General features: G+C 36.4%; 2 non-coding genes across 2 annotated transcripts; one reads left to right on the forward strand and one right to left on the reverse strand.

Annotated features, from left to right (window-relative positions):
• Positions 1-5618: 5618 nt before the first annotated feature.
• Positions 5619-5725, forward strand: LOC128290748 (small nucleolar RNA R71). Its single transcript, XR_008280535.1, has one exon. It is a non-coding gene; the product is annotated as a small nucleolar RNA R71 (small nucleolar RNA).
• A 13045-nt stretch (positions 5726-18770) lies between these two features.
• On the reverse strand, positions 18771-18877 carry LOC128291177 (small nucleolar RNA R71). The gene has a single exon (XR_008280953.1). It is a non-coding gene; the product is annotated as a small nucleolar RNA R71 (small nucleolar RNA).
• Positions 18878-20723: the final 1846 nt, after the last annotated feature.

Consider the following 20723-nt stretch of genomic DNA (forward strand, 5'->3'; position numbering starts at 1 on the left):
TCAAACCACATTTACTTATACAATGGCATTAGCCATTCACTACTCAATTCATGAATACATCATTTCATACCATACTCAATTCTCATCACTTGCTATATAAATAGTTTTTCACAATTTGATTCACATTTTAATGAAACAGTGGCATTATCCATTCCATATCCAATTCATGAGTACATAACTCATGTATCTCATTTAATCACAACATATCTCATTTTCATGTTTCAAATCACTATCCCATTTTCAATTCTCATACAATATCATCCAATATCAATCATAGAACTGTTTTCTTTAATTACCCCTATTAACAAGACTCGGACTCGGACGGATACGGAGATCCAACCAACACACCAATTTGGCACCCAATGCCTCATCGGATAAATCCGAAGTAGTAAATGCGCCCAGAACTATATAAATTGACACATAGTGTCTCATCGGTTAAAACGAAGTAAATTGGCACCCAATGCCTCATTGACTCGAAGTCGAAGAAATCCTTGAACTCTTCCTATCCTATGGCATGTCATCTATATCCGACTCAGCCCGATACAGTTAATAGGGTTTAATTTCACATTTCATATACAACCAATATCCAATATCAAGTTTTCATATAATCACATATGCACATTAATTCAATTCAATCTATAATAATCAATATCCAACTTTCACATTAACACATATATTCATTTCAATTCAATAATCAATACATTCATAATGTATCTACCAATTCAATCCATTTCAATCAATTATCAAAATGTCAAATGCTCACCGCAACACTTACCATATGCATTAAATTGAATTACAACAATTAACAACTAAGTTCGGATTATAGAAATACAAACCGTGGATTCCAAGCTATTTGACGTCGATTTTATCCTTCCCCTTTTTAGTCGAGGATTCCAATACGGCGTTAGCTACGAAATTAAAAAAATTAAAATTAATCAATACAACAAATTTCAATTTCATATTAAATATCTCAATTTTTACTCAATATTTGCCTAAATTCCAAATTAGTCCCTGAACCGAGATTAATTTTTATTCTTCACATTTAATTCTATATTTTCATACAAATTTCACTTTAAACTAAATTTAACTCTGTATTTTCAATTAAACCCCTAAATTTGAATTTTTTTCACAATTTAGTTCCTATTACTCAAAATTTATAATTTGTTCTACAATTTAATCCTTTTTCTATTTCTAGCTTAAAAATTATCAATTTAATCTCTAATACTAAAACTATTTAACAATAACATTTAAAAATTTAATCAATATTAAAATTACAACATGGGCCGGATAGCCCTAGGTACCGGGATTCCAAAAACATAAAAATTACAAGAAAAATGGATTAAATTGACTAACCAATTGAAATTTGAAAGTTTGAAGCCCTTAGGTCGTGTGTCTCTCATTTCTTCTTTCTTTCTTTTTCTCTTTCTTTTTCTTTCTTAACTTTGCATGTCTTTCTATTTCTATTTCTTTATTCTTTCTTTTAATACCTATTCTGTTTTATTATACTAATTATCATTATAACATATATACATATTTTAACTTTAACTATTATAATATATAAAATAAATTTACATATAAGTTATATATAATTCACTAATACTGTCCCACTTAAAGAAACAAAGGTGTAATTGCTTCTTTAGTCCCTTTAATGATTTTTAAATATAATTCACCTTCTACTTTAAATGCGATTTAGTCCTTATACTTAATTACTTTTAATTCAAGCAAATTCGCTTAATCGAAACCAAATTAACTACACAACTAACTTCGTAAATATTTTTAAAAAGTTCGATTTACGAAAACGAAGTCCCGAGAATGTACTTTTCGACATCCCTTACTATCGAGTCATTCCACCTTTACAAGGTTGTAACGGGGCTTCGGTTATGGATATAGAAAAGGTCAGAAGAGTTGGTTACAATTGAGAGTCGAGTTGATAAGTTGTCAAACCGAAAAAAATCAGTTGTTGAATTAAAAGAATTTAAATCAATAAAAAAGATAAAGAAAGGATATGAGCTTTTATACAAAATATGAGACTAACGACTCAAGCTCAATCAAATATATTTTTACTTCATTTTTTTTCACTTTTTTTAGAACGAAGAGAGAATTTAGCAATGTAAATGATAAAACATAGTCAGACAACTAAGCAAATCGAATCTTGATAAAAAGAAAGTTAATAAAAAGGGTGATCTAAAAAATTAGTATGGTTTTAAGGTTGCATCAACTATTGTTAAGTAAAGAAAAAATGTTAGGATCAACAGGGTTTACTAGGGGTTAATTCAAAGAGCAGGCTGTTTAAATGTTAAGTGGGCTAAATCCTAAGTGGCTCTATCATCTCAATATATCAAATCAATAATATGGTCTTAACATTAATAACCGAAGCAAGTTCTAGAATAACTAAATAAGTTGACATGCTCACAACCAAAAATAAAATGAGCACGAAAAAAATATTCTCTATAGGCTAAAAAACTCACAAAAACTTATGGTTTTGATGTCAAACTTGTAAATTCAAAATTTTGAGATAATGCTTCAATTCAGGGAGACGACCTAAGATATTAGTTTCTGAAAAACGACTAGTCATGCTTGACTCTCTCGTGTCTTACAATATAAATATACAATGCACAAAAATCCACAAATTATTCCCAAACAGAATCAATAAAAACTCCAAATTAAAAAAAATAATTTTAATGTTAGGTTTAAGAAATTCACTTAAACACAAAAAAGAAAAAGAACAATTTAGGGACTATATCGCATAAACATATAAAATTCTCCCTACACTTAATATGTATATTTCCTTCAATGTACAAACAAATATAGTTACAATAAGCAAAATATCGTAAGAAAAGGGAGAAAGAGAATTGAAAGTGCCTTGAATTTGGATGATTATGTCAGAATAGTGAAATTCGAAAACGTAGGAGGTCCTAAATTAAGTACATGGTTCCATGTACTCTAATAAGAAAATAAAAAATGATAAATTAAGATAAAGAGGTGACGAAACAAATACAGAACAGTTGGAAAAAAATAACAATAAAGTGCATAAAAATAAAATAAAATACAACATGTAAATCTGAAAAATAAAATAAAAACAAATAAAAATAAAGATAGTTTAGGGGACTTTTGGGTGTGTGATGGCAGTGAAGATAGAGTGGCAATTAGGGTTTGGGTTTGGTGAAATGGGGTAGGAAAGAAACAAAACAAAAAACAAAACAAGAAAAAATAGCCTACCTTTAAAAAAGGGTACATGACCATGTGTCAGGCCATGTAGGCCACACGGCTGTGTCCCATGAAAAAAGAACTTAAATTGTACTAGTGTTCACACGGCCTAAGACACTCCCATGTGTTTAGGTCGTGTGTATTCACTCTACCTGTGTGAGTGTATTGTTCACTTCTCTCACAGCCATGTATAGGGGCATGTGTGTCACATGATCATGTCCCCAAGCTGTGTGGAACTTTTTAAATTTTTTTTTATTTTTAAATATTTTTTATATTTTTTAAGTAATAAAAAATAAATGCACTAAACATGCAACATAATTAAATTAAAATAAATAATAATAACACTCAGGTTGCCTCTCGAGAAGCGCTTATTTAAAGTCTATGCTCGACTTCTCCTTTTAAGCTTACGATTAATTCGAATTTTGGAGTCGGAGCTCCTTTCTCTCATTATCAATATCAACACCAAAATAAAGTTTGAATTGATGATTGTTTACCTTGAATGTGTCGTAATCAGGGTGTGTTACTTCAGTGGTTTCGTATGGGATACGTATTGCATCACAAATGGATTCGACCATCTTGACTTAAACTCACCAGGAAACATTCATGGAACTATATTGTCCAGCAACACTCTGTCTCCAACTTTGAATTGGTTTATCCTCTTCACATGCACACCATGACGTTGCTTTGTTACTTCTTTGAATGTTCTTGGGTTCTCCTCAGCCTTTGTTCTCCATTTATGTAATTCATCGAGTTGCAAAATTCTTTCTTCACTTGTCTCTTGATTTCTATCACCTTGAACAGGATAATGTTCTAACACGTCTTCATGAATGATTTCCTGCATAGAATGTTGAGCCGCATGATTACTAACGTCAACAAAATAACAAGTATCATTTCGCTCACTAGAAACTCTCACAACATCACATGCTTGGAGAGTAACCTCTTCATCACCTACCCTCAACACAAGTTCACCATTATCCACATCAATGATAGTTCTAGCAGTGGATAAAAAGGATCGACCTAAGATCATGGGTACCTCAATATCCTCATCCATGTCCAATACAATGAAATCAACAAAGAATATGAATTTATCTACTCTAACAAGTACATCCTCAGTAAAACCCTAAGATACGTAATTGATTTGTCATCTAATTGAATACTCATCCTAATGGGTTTTTGTTCCCCAAGACCAAGTTATTTGAACATTTTATAAGACATTATATTTATACTAACACCTAAGTCAGCCAAAGCTTTTTATACATTTAAGCTACCAATAAAAAAAGCAATAGTAAAACTCTCTGGATCTTTAAGCTTGGTGGATATTCTGTTTTGGAGAATGGCTGAACACTTCTCATTAAGCTTCATGGTGGACAGATCGTTTAATTTCTTTTTATTTGTTAACAACTCCTTTAAAAATTTCATATACTTTGGCATCTGCAAGTGAGCTTTAACAAAAGGTAAATTAATATGCAATTTTTTCAAAAGATCAAGAAATTTACCATATTGTTCATTGATGAGGTCTTTCTTCAAATTTGCCAGATATGTAATTGATGGTTTGTATACTCTGACGTCTAGCTTATACTCTTTCTTGCATTCCTCTACCCCATCATCTTTCTCTAAGGCATATAGATTCAACTTCTTTTCAGGCTCGACTAACACCTTTCCACTTCGTATAGTGACTGCGTCGACTTGCTCCTTTGGGATGGTTTTAGTGTTACTAGGTAAACTACCTTGTTGTCTCTCCGACACCAATTTAGCAAGCTGGCTAATCTACTTCTCGAGGCCCTAAATAAATGCCTATTAATTCGTCAAGGTCGTGTCAGTGTTCTAGAATCTAGTTTCTAAAACTAAAATAAATTTAGATAACATCTTTTCCAAATTCAACTTCTTTTCTTACTAATAAGGTAGCTATAAACCCAAAAGGGGTTATGACCTTTGATATCCATGACCACCCCAAGAGAAATTTGGATGATTCCTCCATCCTGGATTATAATTGTTGTTATATAGGTTATTATGAGGTCTAAAATAATTTCCCATAAAATTGACATTCTCATGCTCCATGTAAGATTTGAAGGGTAAGCATTTCGGATTACTCATCCCCACTTGAGTGGCATCACATTGCATTACCAAATTCACCTGTTTACTAAAATGAAAATCGTCAATCTTTTTACTAAGAGCTTCAACCTGAGTCGCCAACACAACAACTGCATCTATATTAAAAACACTGGTTAATTTAGTAGGCTTAGTTCTTATAACTTGTCGCTAATAGTTATTCAATGTTATCTTGTCAATAAATTCTTGAGCTGTCTCATGTGTTTTTTTTATTCAGTGTTCCTCTAGCTGTTGAATCAAGTATCAACCTAGTCGAGAGATTTAAACCATTCTAAAACATTTAAACTTGTAATCAAAAAGATAATCCATGATGAAGAAACCTTTTCAGAAGATCATTAAATCTCTCCCATGCATCATAAAGTATCTCAAGCTCAAAGTGAGCAAAAGAAGAGATGCCATTCCTCAACTTAGTTATTTTGGCTGGTGGAAAATTCTTTAACAGAAACTTTTCAATCATCTAAGCCCAAGTCATGATGGAACCACGTGGAAGTGAATTCAACCACTATTTCTCCTTATTCCTCAAAGAGAATGGGAACAACCGTAAGCGTATGACATCATTAGTAACGCAACTAATCTTAAATGTGTCGCAGATCTTTAGAAATTTAACTAAATGAGCATTCGAATCTTCATCTTGACACCCATCAAACTGAACATACTATTGCACCATCTGAATTGTGTTCGGCTTAATCTTAAAATTATTTGCAGCAATAGTCAATCTGACAATATTTGATTCAACCCCAATCAGATTGGACTTAGCATAGTCATACATAGTCTAAAGAGTAGGATGTGTCAGAATTTACGGATTAACAGGATTATTGTCCATCTCCATAATAATGTCATTTTGCTCTTGATCATCTATTAAAATCTGTTGACCATGCATTGCTTCTCTAACCTCTCTCTATTTTCTGTGAGTAGTTTTCTCGATCTCACTGTAAAAAATTAATGGTTCCAATGTGTTGCCTCTAGTCATAAACGAAAAAAACTATAAGCATCAAACAAAAGAAAATTTACAATTTCAAAATTAAAAATTAAATTAAAAACAAAAATATTAAAATAAAAAAATTTGTTAAATAAATAGAAATTAAGTTTTCCAAATATTCTAGGCCTCGACAATGGTGTCAAAAACTTGATGACCACGGAACAAACTAAGAAGTTGACTAAGGCAAGTACACCTATCAATTAATAGTATAGCTATGGTGAGCAAAGATATCGTTCCCACGAAGACTAAAAGTACTAATAATTACTGTCTTTCTATTATTTAACTGAATAACTAGAGTGATTGATTAAAACTAAAATTAAATAAATTAACTAACAAACACGACAAAGAAAAAAACATGAAAATAATCAAATAACAATTAAGAAGTAAAACAATACCTAGGAAAGAATTCACTTAAATTTCATCTATCATTATCAATCTAAATTGCACAATTTCTTTACTTAGTACATTAATCCATAAAAATCCTTAAATTATGCTAATATACCTTTGGAGCATAAGAGCAACTGACTCTAGGTTGGCTAATTGAAATTTGTTTCTGATTAAAACCTCTATTATCACATTAACTTGTGTTATGCATTCCTCTATTAGATTTGACTCTAACATGATAGATTTATGCCGTCCTTCTTTTAGGATTGCATGCAACTCCATTCAATTATGCAAGATCTACTCTTAAACAAGGTCTATTCAATCACCGATTTAAGCACATCAAACATGGATTAATAATCTAGAAATATCAAACCAAGAATTAAGCACACATAATTGAGAGCAAGAAACTAAGTATTTACTACGCAAAATAAAAATCAAACAACAGAATCCATCATAGGTTTCATCTCCCTAAGTATTTAGAAATTTAGTTCATGCTTGAAAATAAAAACATCCAAGGTACAGTATAACCGAAAAAAATAAAGAAACTCATAATAACTTCCTAAGAAATCAATTGGGGATCTTCAATCTTGACAGAAATCTACTTTAGAGTCAGCTTCAATGGTTTTTTTTAAGTTTTCTTGAAAATTCTATCAGGGCTTTCTCCTATCTTCATATTTTTGTCATATATACATCTTAGGATGCCTCAAAAACCTAACAATTGTGACTTTCCACTGTTCGATGTGCAATTTCACGAAATCAACACGGCCTACTGCACACTTATGCAGGTCACATAGTCGTGTAGTCTGGCCGTGTGGAATGGTTCAGTCTGAATGGCTCCGATAGCTTGCTCTAGCACTCCAGTTTTCACTCCTTTTGCTCCTAATTGCTCTATTAAGCATTAAAACATGAATTTAAAGAATTAGAAGCATAAAATTCACAATTAACATCAAATAATCACCCAAAAACGCATTAAGAATGAGGTAAAAATATGTTACTTTTAGCACTTTTCAATACTTAACTTATTCATTTGCCAACATCAACATTTGCATACTCTTAGTCAATTTTATATATACTTTTCAACCATTTCCGAGCCTAATGACTCTTTCATACACATTCGGCCCTAGAGCTTTTTCTCTATTCTTTCGCATACTGTCACATATCACATTTCAATTTCAATTTCATTTCATTCATCATTTAATCAATTTGTATATTTATAACCTATAAATGAAACACAGACTCAGAACGGATATGTGGATTAGTCACCCAGGTTTCCTAACAATGATGACCTTATATGTAATCTACCACCCCAAGTTGACCAACAATGATGGTTTTCATACAATATCTTGACCTTATGGCATGTCAACTATATCCGACTCGGTCCAAACAATTAATAAGGTAACCAAATTTTTGATTCATTATATATAGTTCAAATCATACTTTATCATATCCAATTAACCATCAATTCATCAAATAATACATCATGTTTCAACTCAATTTAATACCAATTATCATATATCAATCAAATCATACAATTTTCTATTTTATTCAATTAGTCATTATCTCAATAATCAATCTCAACCGAAGCAATTCAATTCAAAATTCCAATAATAACTCACCTCAATATTATATAATGCAAAATAACATGAATATGCAGTAATTAAATTGGTCCCAAATCATAGAAATACAAACTGAATTTCCAAGCTACTTGTCAACGACTTTTGATTTTCCTTTCCCTCTCGACAGTTCCATGTCAATGTTATCTAAATAAAATCACAAAGCATATAATATTATCAAATTCCATTCAAATCGAAATCAATCACAAAAAGCATATGTTACAATTTATTCATTTTAGTCCTTAAACCTAGGACAAACATAACTTTCGATTTAAAGCTTCGGATTGAATCTAATTTCACAATTACTCATTAGAGACCTCCTATTTTATATTCCTTCTGAATTTTTATGATAGTTTTACATTTTATTCAATTTGAACTCTAATGTATGAAACTAACAGGTAAACTTTACAATTTACTCATTTTTTTTAATCGAAGCTTAATTTCTAACAATTTCACACGAATTTCATCTAATTCTCAACACTGGTAACTTTCTAAAACATTAATAGTTTTACAAATTAGTACATGGTCTAGCTAAATCAAGCTCCCGTGTTTCAATTTCCATAAAAATCAAAGAAAAATGAATAGAGACTTACTTGAATTAAAGGTTAAATAAAATGGCATCTTTCTTGGCTTATTTTTTTGTTTTGGTCGATTGGAGAAGATGATATATCATCTCTCCATCCACCAATTTTACTTTTATAATAAGATTAGTAGTTCATTAGTTTAATCATGTTTCCACCTTAAGTAATCACAATTTGCTTAATTAATCTGTAACATCTTAATTTTGGGCCTAGTTAGAATAGTAGTTTCGGGACCACAAATCCGATCAGAAAAAATTTTATTTTATTTTTATTTTATTTTTATGGTCTACAATTTTACAGAATGATTTCGTGAAAATTTCGTTCGAGAATTTTGACGTTTGGCTACTCAATTTAGTCAAAAGAACTAAATTGTAACAAACGCAAAAGTTGAGTTCCACATGTTAGAAGGGTTAAATTGTTATGAGTTTTTAAATTAAAGGTCCTTAAATGGTAATTAGACCATTAGTAAGTGATGGACAAAAATAGACATGAAATGGGTGTAATAAAATATTTTTAAGTTAGGGGCATTTTGGTAATCTAATAATTAAAAGAATTAAAAAACCAAAATAGCCAAAATTAGCCCATCTTCTTCATGCTTTAGTATAAACTTGCATGGACACCATGGCTAGGGTTTGACCAAGCTTTCCAAGCTCCAAAATCAAGGAAAACGAGGATTGGACCTAGATCGGGTGAAAAATGGAATGTAACGCCACAAATTTTATAAATTTGTTTCCATAATTATTTGTTACAAATATCTGTCTACTTCAGTGGTTATATGTTCTGGGAGTGTCTGAGAAGTCCTGAGTTCAAGCTTTAGCTTGGGAAAAATTTTGATTTTTATTTGAATAAAGCCTTACCTTTGGTTAGTATAGGGGCGTTAAGTGCCTGGAGGTTTGGAGTTCGAATCCCTGCGCAAAGAAGGGATTTATTTTGCTGTTGCGCCATGTGAGAGTTTGAAATGGACTAAAATTCTGATAGTGAAGCGGTTGAGGGAGAAAATTAAGGAGACTGGGATAGGGAAGTTATCAGATTTTCAGTTTTCTTTCTTGTTCCTAAAAAGTTTTGACTCTCTGCCAATTTTTTTTCCTTCATTCCCCTCTTATTGTGGTTTCTTCTTTCTCTTTTTACCTCTTTGCAAATTTGGCTACTCCTCCTTTTAAGTTTCTTTGTCTTCGCTTTGTGGAATCACACTTGGCTCTGTTGCTTTGGTAAGTGTGTTAAGCATGATTGTAGTTTTGGTCCTAAATTATTGATCGAAGACTTTTTATGCTGTTGACAGCAAGGGATCGATTGGGGTAGGCTTTCCCTTTAGTGAAATTTCAGTCTAGCGCATTGGAGTTTCAAGGTAAACATTGTTTGCATAAAATTAAGGTATTGACGGTTTTAAGGTTTCACGTGAATCAGGGATTCAGGCTAATATTGAGCTTTGATTTGTTTAATCTTTAGGTTTTGATTGTCTTGGGAGTGGTTAAGGCATTAAACGAACCAGGTGTGTACTCCGACTGTGTAGAAAACAAGAATCGGCAAAAGCTGAAAAAAGATTTTGTCGACGCCACACGGGCGTATAGTCGCCCATGTGGTAGGCTGTGTGGCAGTACACGGACGTGTGGTCAACGAACCAAGTCGTGCACGCGAGACACGGGCACGACGAACAAGATCCTGTGATGGTTAGCGAGTCTGTGTGTGAGACACGGGCTCGACCAATTGGGCCATGTGGGCCACACGGGTATGTGGGCTCACACGGGTGAACCACACGGGCATGTGGAATTTTTGGACAGGCCGTGTGATCCAAACGGCCAAGGCTAAAATAGGTCGTGTGGGCCACATAGGTGTGTGAGCCCATTTTTTTGAAATGTACTGTAAGGTTGCACGGGTAGCCCAAGTCGACCGTGACATATCATAGGGTCTGTAAGGATATCTTAGACCCCTATTATTGTGATCTGAATATGTGATGTATGCACTAGCATGTTATACTAAGATGTTTATCCGTTCTGTTCTGAATATAAATGTATGACTGTTAACCTGCATTATAGCATGCCATATTGTATGATGCATTGTGTTGGGGTGGGGTGGGTTTGACGAAGTGAATGAAGTATCTAAAAAGCTGGCAGCTCAGCTGCATAATTATGACATGTGTTGCATTACAGTACTTTATGGTGTGTAGGGTTGGATGGGTCGATTTTATCCCCATATTGGGTGTGTAGGGATCGGTCAGTCAATTTTATCCCCACATGGTGTCTTGGGTTAGACGGAGTTGGTGTGCAGGGCTGGTGAGCGTGTTTCTATTTTTCTGATCTATATGCATGATATATTTAATTCTTTTCTGAGTGGGCCGAGGCCTACACCGCATCCGTTAAGGGCTCATGCCCGAATTATGTTTGTATTCTATGATCTGACTGTATTCATGCTGAACTGTGGGGATGTACACACTGAGTTTGCGAAAACTCACCCTTTCTATTTTATCTATTTAGGTAACCCCCAACAGTAGGCAGATCGGTGCAGCGGAGAACTCGACGGTGACCACGACCACATACATTTTGGTTTATGAACTTAATGCTTTTGCTTTACTCATTATTTTTGGGAGTTTTGATATAATTAGGGACTTAGACTCTTGGTTTTAACTTGGGTTTTGAACTGTATTTGGAATATAAACTGCAACGCTAAAATGTGGTTTTCCTAAAATAAGCTAAGAGGTTTAGTATATAAAAACAGGTTTTAAAAATATATTGGTTTCAGAAGCTTCGCGATAAAGACATGTTTTCAAATAGTTCTATTATTTCACGTTTTCTCGACCTAAGTAACAGATAATATTTTAACAGATTTTATGTATTAAAACGGTTTTCCAAAAATACTCTCATGTGACATTGCCAAATTTGGCCATAACGTCTAGGCCGAGTTTGGGGTGTTACATTTAGTGGTATCAGAGCCAGGTTACAAAACTCGACTGCGGATTTAGGTTGTAAAATAATGGTTTTTGAGATATAATGTGTAAAACGATTTGAAGTATTTTTGATAAACTGTGGTACACCGAGTCTCCAGCACCGATCCGGTAAGTTTCTAAAAGTCTATTTAAAATTGTCTGAAAGCATGCTTAGGATATATTGAAATGTTGTTTTGATTTTTTTGAAAATATTGTTGTATGCTATGAAGCTACTGTAGGTAGTAGACTTTATTGAAACACTTTAGGTAGTGTAGACTAAAAATTACAGTAAACTGCGATTTGAGATAACAGACTCTGAATAATCTGATAGCCTTACCGCATAAAATATTTGTGAATAAATATCGAAACTATAAGCTGATTTGCATAGAATTTTTAATACAAATTAATTCAAAAATTACGATGAGCTCACGTGGTACTCGTGGACGGGGTATTAGAGGCCGAGGTAGAGGCCGTAAAGGGGATTGAGATGAGTCCTTAGTATCTAATACGATTCTGAATCTGGATACTAGTAAGATTTCGGTATCACCTGCGACAGAGATTGGGCAGGGTCTCATGATCGCATGGTTAGAGGCGACGCACTAATCCAAGCCAAGTTACGGATTTTGGAGAGGGTCGCTAAGCCCAACACTAGTTCTAGGGGTCGTGGGTCGGTTACGAAAGGACTCCGATCCAATGGGGCGGAGGTATTTAAGGGCATCGTTGGAATTGCTCTTAGTGTGGTCGAGTACTGGATGGAGGCCACGGAACACATTATGGACGATCTGGATTTCTTTCTACTTATGAACGCATTATAGAAGCTCAAGGGGGCTGTTTTACTACTTCACGATGAAGCGTATCAGTGGTGGTCGACGGTTAAAGAGGGCACGACCGGTTGACATGGGATCTATTTAAGATGGCTTTCCAGAGCAAGTATATAGGGGCCAGTTATATCGACACTCGAAGGCGGGACTTCCTTAATCTTACTCAGGAAGATCGTTCAGTGGCCGAGTATGAGGCCAAGTTCCTAAGATTGAGCTGTTATACGAGGGGCATGGTGACGACAGAGTATGAGTGTTGTGTCTGTTTTGAGGACAGCCTTAGGGATAACTTGAGGGTGTTGATAGCTCTGCAGAGGGAACGTGAGTTTACTGTGTTGGTTGAGAAGGCCAAGATTACTGAGGAAGTAAAGCACGCTGAGCGCCAAAATTGAGACAAAGGGAAGGCTAAGAGGGATACAGAGCCTTCGTATTCTAGGATGAGGTTTAGGAAAAAGGCTAGAACTGATGGGCCCGTGAGAGTTGGGCCTACTGTTGCACCTTCTGGGGTGACGATCTGTCAGCACTGTAACAAACACCATCCGGGCGAGTGTTGGAGGGTTACTGGAGTGTGTTTGAGGTGTGGGTCTACTGGGCACCGTGTAAAGGACTGTCAATTGAGGATTAATTAGATGCAAGCTTCAGTTAATGAGACTGCATAGCCGCCAAGTGTGGTTCAGCAGCCACTTAGGGGCTGTGGTCAGGCTCGGGGTGGTAATGGCATGGGCCGAGGACAGAGAGCACCGAGCAGAGGTGCTGGATCGACTGAGGCGAGGTAGCCTGTACAGGTGTATACTACATGTCGTGGTGAGGATCAAGATGCTCCAGATGTCATCACGGGTATGTTTTTAATTTTTAATGTACCTTACTTTATATTGATAGACATAGGCTCTACACACTCTTACATAGCTAGTATGGTGTCTAAGACCTTGGGGTTGCCATTTGAGAGCACTTCTAGTGAGATAACAGTGGTGAGTCCATTGGGGTAGTCTATTGGAGTTAGTAAACTGTTTAGAGACGTTCCGTTAGAGGCCCAATGGACTGTATTTCTAGCTTATCTGATGGAGCTTCCATTTGGGGAGTTCGATTTGATTTTGGGCATGGACTAGCTGGTTAAACATCGAGTGAGTCTGGACTGCGCTACGAAAAGGGTTGTTCTGAGGATCGAGGAGGATATTAGGTATTTGTGATTGGGGAACGACGAGATTATTTAACTAATGTGATATCTGCTTTGAGGGCAAAGAATTTAATAAGAAAGGGGTGTGAGGCATTTTTAGCCTACATCAGTGTTGTTAATTCTGTGAACTCTTCAATTAAAGACATTCGAACTGAAAGGGACTTTCCAAATGTTTTTCTAGAGGGACTACCGGGATTACCTCCGAGTCGAGAGGTAGAATTTGGTACCGAGTTAATTCTAGGTATAGCTCCGCTGTCTATCGCCACTTATCAAAAAGCACCGAAAGAGCTGACTGAACTTAAGGCTCAAATTTAGGAGCTGTTAGATCGTGGGTTCATCTGTCCCAGTGTGTCTCCACGGAGGGCACCTGTTCTGTTGGTGTAGAAAAAAGAAGGTACAATGAGGATGCGTATTGATTACTGTCAGTTGAACAAGTTAACGATTAAGAATAAGTACCCACTTCTGAGGATGGACGACTTATTCGATCAGTTCAGAGGGGCTTCAGTGTTCTCTAAGATCGATCTGCGATCAGGCTATCATCAGTTGAGAGTAAAGGAGGCCGATGAGCATAAGACGACATTTAGGACTCGTTATGAACCGTGTGCTCCAGCCCTACTTTGATCAGTTCATGGTGGTATCCATCGATGATTTCTTGGTATATTCTAATACGGAGGATTAGCACGATGAGCATCTCAGAATGGTTCTGCAGATTCTTCGAGAGAAATAGCTATATGCGAAGTCCAGCAAGTGTGAGTTCTAGCTGCGGGAGATGACATTTCTGGGACATATGGTTTCTGCTTAAGGGATTCGTGTGGATCCTCGTAAGATTGAGGCTGTGTTGAGTTGGAAACAGCCAAAGAATGTGTCAAAAATCTATAGTTTTTTGGGGCTAGCAAGGTAGTAAAGACGTTTTGTAGAGGGTTCTCTTTGATTGTTGCTCTGATGAATAAGTTACTGCGTAAGGGAGTTCCTTTCGTGTGGACCAATACACAGCAGGAGAGCTTTGAGAAGCTCAAGACTGTGTTAATTCACGCACCTGTTCTGATTCAGCCTAAACCCGGTAAGGACTTTGTGGTGTACAGTGATGCATCGCATGTGGGTCTGGGTTGTGTCCTGATGCAAGACGGTAAAGTTGTTGCTTATGCATCTCGTCAGCTTAAGACTTACGAGGTAAATTATCCGATGCACAACTGGGAATTGGTAGCAGTGGTATTTACTCTTAAGATCTGGAGGCACTATCTGTATGGTGAGAAATGTACCATCTACACTGGTCACAAGAGCCTCAAATATCTCCTCACTTAGAAGGAATTAAACTTTAGGCAACGTCGGTGGGTTGAACTGCTTAAGGATTATGAATGCAGTATTGAGTATCTTTCTTGTAAGGCTAATGTGGTGGCTGATACGTTAAGCCATAGGGCTATGATCGATTTGAGAGCGATGTTCGCGCGACTCAGTTATTTCGACGATGGGGGTCTATTGGCTAAGCTGCAAGTAAGGCCGACATAGATGGAGTAGATCAGGGCTAAACAGATGGTAAATAAGTCTCTTGAGTTGAGGTTTCGTTAGATAGAAGTGGGGTTACTATGGATTTTAGGATTAATGATGATGGGGTACTGTGTTTTCGGAGACAGATCTGTGTATCGAATAATAAGGATCTAAGATTGTCGATTCTGAGGGAGGCACATAGTAGCCCTTATGCTATGCAACCGGTTGGGAACAAGATGTATCGATATCTGCGAGAATTATATTGGTGGTCAGGGTTGAAGCGTGAGGTTACTGATTTCGTTGCTCGCTGCTTAACTTGTCAGCAGGTTAAGGCTAAGCATCAGTTACCTTCGGGTTTGCTGCAGCCGGTTAAGATACCGATGTGGAAATGGGAGCGAGTGACAATGGACTTCGTTAGTGGGCTACCCCTAACACCCACTAAAAAGGATTCTGTTTAGGTCATTATGGACCGATTGACCAAGACTGCACATTTCATTCCTGTTAGGACAGACTTCTCCCTATAGAAGTTGGCCAAACTTTACATTTGTGAGATAGTGAGGCTACATGGGGTACCTGTCTCGATCATTTCTGATAAGGATCCTTGTTTTATGTCTCGATTCTGGAAGAAGCTTTATGAGGCTCTGGGATCAATGTTAGACTTTAGTACTGCTTTCCATCCTCAAACAGATGGTCAGTCGGAGAGGGTGATTCAGATACTGGATGACATTGTGAGGAGCTGTGTAATTAACTTCAGAGACAGTTGGGAGAAGTACTTGCCTCTAACAGAGTTCGCTTACAGCAATATCCATCAGTCTAGTATACAGATGGCACCTTACGAGGCACTGTATGATCATAAGTGTCGCACTCTCTTATACTGGACTAAGTTGGGTGAGCGACGTGTTCTGGGTCCGAAGTTGGTATCGGAGACTGAGGATGAAGTCCGCATTATTTGAGATCAACTGAAAGTGGCTTCTAACAGACAGAAGTCCTGTGCAAATCTGAAGAGGAAGAACATCAATTATTCTGTGGGGGACATGGTTTTCCTTAAGGTCTTGCCTCGAAAAAAGGTTTTGAGGTTGGGTCGAAAGGGCAAGCTAAGCCATCAGTTTATTGGGCCATACCGAATTCTGAAGTGAGTAGGGCTAGTCGCATATCAGTTGGAGCTACCTTCAGGGTTAGATCGCATTCATGATGTGTTTCACGTCTTGATGTTGAGACACTATTGCTCTGATCCCACGCACATTGTGCCTGTAGAGGAGATTGAGTTTAGGCCAGATTTAACATTCGAAGAGAAGCCGGTACAAATCCTAGATCGCGACGTTAAGGTTCTGCGTAAGAAATCTATCCCTTCAGTGAAGGTGCTGTGGCGAAATCATAGCACTGAGGAGGCTACTTGGAAGCCGGAGGATTCGATGCGATAGCAGTATCCTTACATTTTCTGATTAGGTAAAATTTCAAAGACGAAATATTTTTTAAGGAGGTAGAGTTGTAACGCCCTAAATTTTATAAATTTGTTTTCATAATTATTTTTCACTAATATTGATAAACCGTAAATTATGCATATTTTTACCCCATGTTTAATGCATTTTATGGATGATTTCTCATTAGAATTGGTAAATTCGATGCTCCTAATGCTTTAATTTCATGTTTTGTACGCAGGAGAGCACCAAGAGTCAAAAGGAGCCAAAAACGAGAAAAAATAGACAAAACGGGCCAAATCGAGTAGATGACACGGCGTAAGCCTTGCCACACGGGTAGCTCACACGTCTGTATCTTTCGAGGGTGTCGACCAAGGCTTTCATGATTCACACGGTCTGGCCATTGACCCACACAGCCGTGTGCAATTTAACGGATCGAACACGGCCTGGCAATCACGTCACACGGCCGTGTCACACGGGCGTGTCCCTGCCAAGCCCAAGTTAAGTCCAATTCAGAAAAGGCCACTTTTGAGGGCTTCTAGGCATTCCAAAGCCTATAATTACACCCTAGAAGAGGAAAAATAAAGGACGGAAAAGGGGGAGTAAGGAACTACTCCAAGAAAGCCGATTGATCCATCTCAGAAGCCGGATTCATCATCAAGACTGAAGATCTCTCCTCAATTTCCTTTCAGGAGTTTTAGGTTTTCTTTATGTTTAGTTTTCTTATTTAGTTATGAACTAAAACCCCTAAATACCTAAGGGGAATGAAACATAAGACTAATCTTGTTATTATTTTCTGAATCGTATGATAAATATTTAACTTATTCTTAATTATGTGACAACATTTTTTCGGATTAGGGTGAAACCTAATACGAGGATCCATAGATCGAGTTAATGCAACCCTAGAGTGTTAATTAGAGAAAACTCTCGGTTATTCAATCTAGGGATTAGACGTTATTAGTCTTGAATAGGGATAATAACATAACTTAGGGATCTCTACGGAACAAGTTGAATGAATAAATCATCCGGTTCGAAGCCAGAATAACAAGTAAAGTCTAGGCAGATTTTTCCTTAGGTATTGTCTCAAGTCAATCGATTTTCCCAAAATAAATTCCCCAATTCTCTTCTCTGTGCGTTCTTAGTTTAGATAATTAGTTAAATTAAAACAAAACCCCATTATTCCTAGGCTAGATAATAAAAAGATAGTCATTACTAGTACTTTTGGTTCCCTTGGGTACGATATCCCAGTCTTGTCATTACTATACTATTGTTCAATAGGTGCGCTTGCCTTTTCATCGTGATAATAGTTAGTCTAGGTTTGATCTTCATTATAAATATTTATTACTTGTTACGAATCATGCGATCAAGTTTTTGGCACCGTTGCCGGGGAACTAAGATATTAGGAACGTTCAATTTCTATTACTTTAGCCATATATTTTTCTTGCAATTTAATTTAATTTTATTATTATTTATTTACTTTTTCTTTCTCTTGACAGGTTTTTATAGTTTATTACTAGAAGAAACCCGTCAAGACCATTACTTTTTGACAAAGAAATTGATCATACAGTTCGTAGAAACCAAAGAGAAATAAGGCACAGCTTAAGATACATGGAGAACAAGCAAGAAGACGATACTCAACCCTCAACCGAAGAGATGGTTGAAAATCAAGGCAATCAGCTACCTCCTGCAATTGCGGTTAATCAAAATCCTGCTCCACGCACTATGTATGATTATACTAAACCTTCTTTAACAGAAACTGAATCTAGCATAGTTAGACCAGCTATAGCTGCAAATACTTTTGAATTAAAACCTAACACTATTCAGATGATACAGCAGTTTGTTCAGTTTAATGGTTTGCAGGATGAAAATCCCAACGCTCACTTAGCAAATTTTCTGGAATTTTGCGATACATTCAAAATCAATGGCATTTCTGATGATGCCATTCGTCTTCAGTTATTTCATTTTTTATTAAGGAACAAACCTAAACAGTGGTTAAACTCGTTACCATGAGGGTCAATTACTACTTGGGAACAAATGACCAAAAAATTTTTACTAAAATACTTTCTGCCGGCTAAAACGGCTAAATTACGTAATGATATCTCTTCTTTTGTGTAGATGGATTTAGAAACACTTTACGATGCATGGGAGAGATACAAGGATTTACTGAGAAGGTGCCCTCACCATGGGTTACCGCTTTGGCTTCGAGTACAAATATTCCACAATGGTCTGAATCCCTCGACTCGTCAAATGGTTAACGCGGCTGCTGGCGGAACCATCAACAATAAAACATCGGAAGATGCTTATGAGTTTATAGAGGAGATGTCACTGAATAACTATCAGTGGCAAGTTATGAGGACAGCCAACGAAAACAGCTGCCGTTTATAACGTCGACCCAGTTACTATGCTCTCAAATCAGGTAGAACTTCTCAATAAAAAGATTGATGGTTTTCTTAGTTCTACGTAGGTACATCCAATAATGAGGTGTGACTCAAGTGGAGGAGGTGTGCATACAAAATATCAATCCTTCAATCCCGCAACTGAAGAGGAACAAGTCAACTATATGGGTAATAATAACTTTCGATCTCAAAATAACCCATACAGTAAAATTTATAATGTAGGTTGGAGGAACCACCCAAATTTCTCTTGGGGTGGTCAAGGGAATCTAAAGCCACAACATCCTCTGGGCTACCAACAACCACCCTACCAAAAGGAAAAGAAGCCAAATCTTGAAGAGATGCTCTCAAAGTTCATATTAGTGTCAGAAACCCATTTTTAGAACACCGAGACAGCACTTAAGAATCAACAAGCATCGATCCAAGGACTCGAAACTCAAATAAGCCAGCTTTCCAAACTAATCTCGAAAAGACCACTAGGAAATTTACTTAGTAATACCAAATCAAGAGAGCATGTCAAAAGCAGTTACACTAAGGAGTGGGAAAGCATTAGTGGAATCTGAAAAGAGGTTAGCACAAGAAGCCGTGGAAAACGAAAGGAGGGAAGAAAACCCGAAAATAGTGACAAACCAGTGTCGGAGGAATATACACCACCGGTTCCATATCCAGCAAAATTAAAAAAAGATCGCATTGATGCACAAGTCGGTAAGTTTCTTGAACTTTTTAAGCAATTACATATCAACTTACCTTTTGTTGAAGCTATCTTGCAGATGCCTATATACGCAAAATTTTTGAAGGAGCTTCTAACAAATAAAAGGAAGTTCGAGGACTTATCTACAGTAGAATTCAACGAGGAGTGCTCCACCATACTCCAAAATAAGCTGTCAACCAAACTAAAAGATCCAGGAAGTTTTACTATCACTTGCTTAATTGGTAATCTGAATATTGAAAAAGCACTAGCTGATTTAGGCGCTAGTATTAATTTGATGCCATATAAAATGTTCAAACAACTTGGTCTTTGGGAACATAAACCTACTAGGATGAGTATTCAAATAGCAGATAGATCTGTTACATATCCTAGGGGTATTATAGAAGACGTACTCGTAACAGTAGATAAATTTATATTCCCTGTTGATTTTGTTGTGCTTGACATGGATGAAGATGTGGAAGTACCCTTAATTTTAGGGCACCTATTCCTAGCCACTGCTAGAGCTGTAATTGGCATGGGTGACGGTAAATTGGTACTTAGAGTGGGTGACGGTAAATTGGTACTTAGAGTAGGTGACGAGGAGATGATCTTTAAAATTTACGATGCTATGAGATTCTCTAAGGAACAGGATGATTCATGTTATTTCATTAACTCTATTGATCATATTACTCAAGACTCTTTTCAGGAAATTGTACAAGAGGAGACGACAGAACCGTATCCAGCTCAAGACGAGGAGATAGGTGAGGAACCTAATGACCATCCGTCAAGACAAGTAGAATATGAGGGTATTAAGATAAACGATGAACTTAAGCAAAAACCCTCTATTAAGGAGCCTCCCAAATTGGAACTTAAACAATTACCAAACCATTTAGAATACGCATTCCTTGGAAATAATTCTACATTACCAGTTATTACTGCTTCTAATTTGCAACC

The sequence above is a fragment of the Gossypium arboreum genome, chromosome 3 (genome assembly GCF_025698485.1).
Source record: "Gossypium arboreum isolate Shixiya-1 chromosome 3, ASM2569848v2, whole genome shotgun sequence".
Lineage (NCBI taxonomy): Eukaryota > Viridiplantae > Streptophyta > Magnoliopsida > Malvales > Malvaceae > Gossypium > Gossypium arboreum.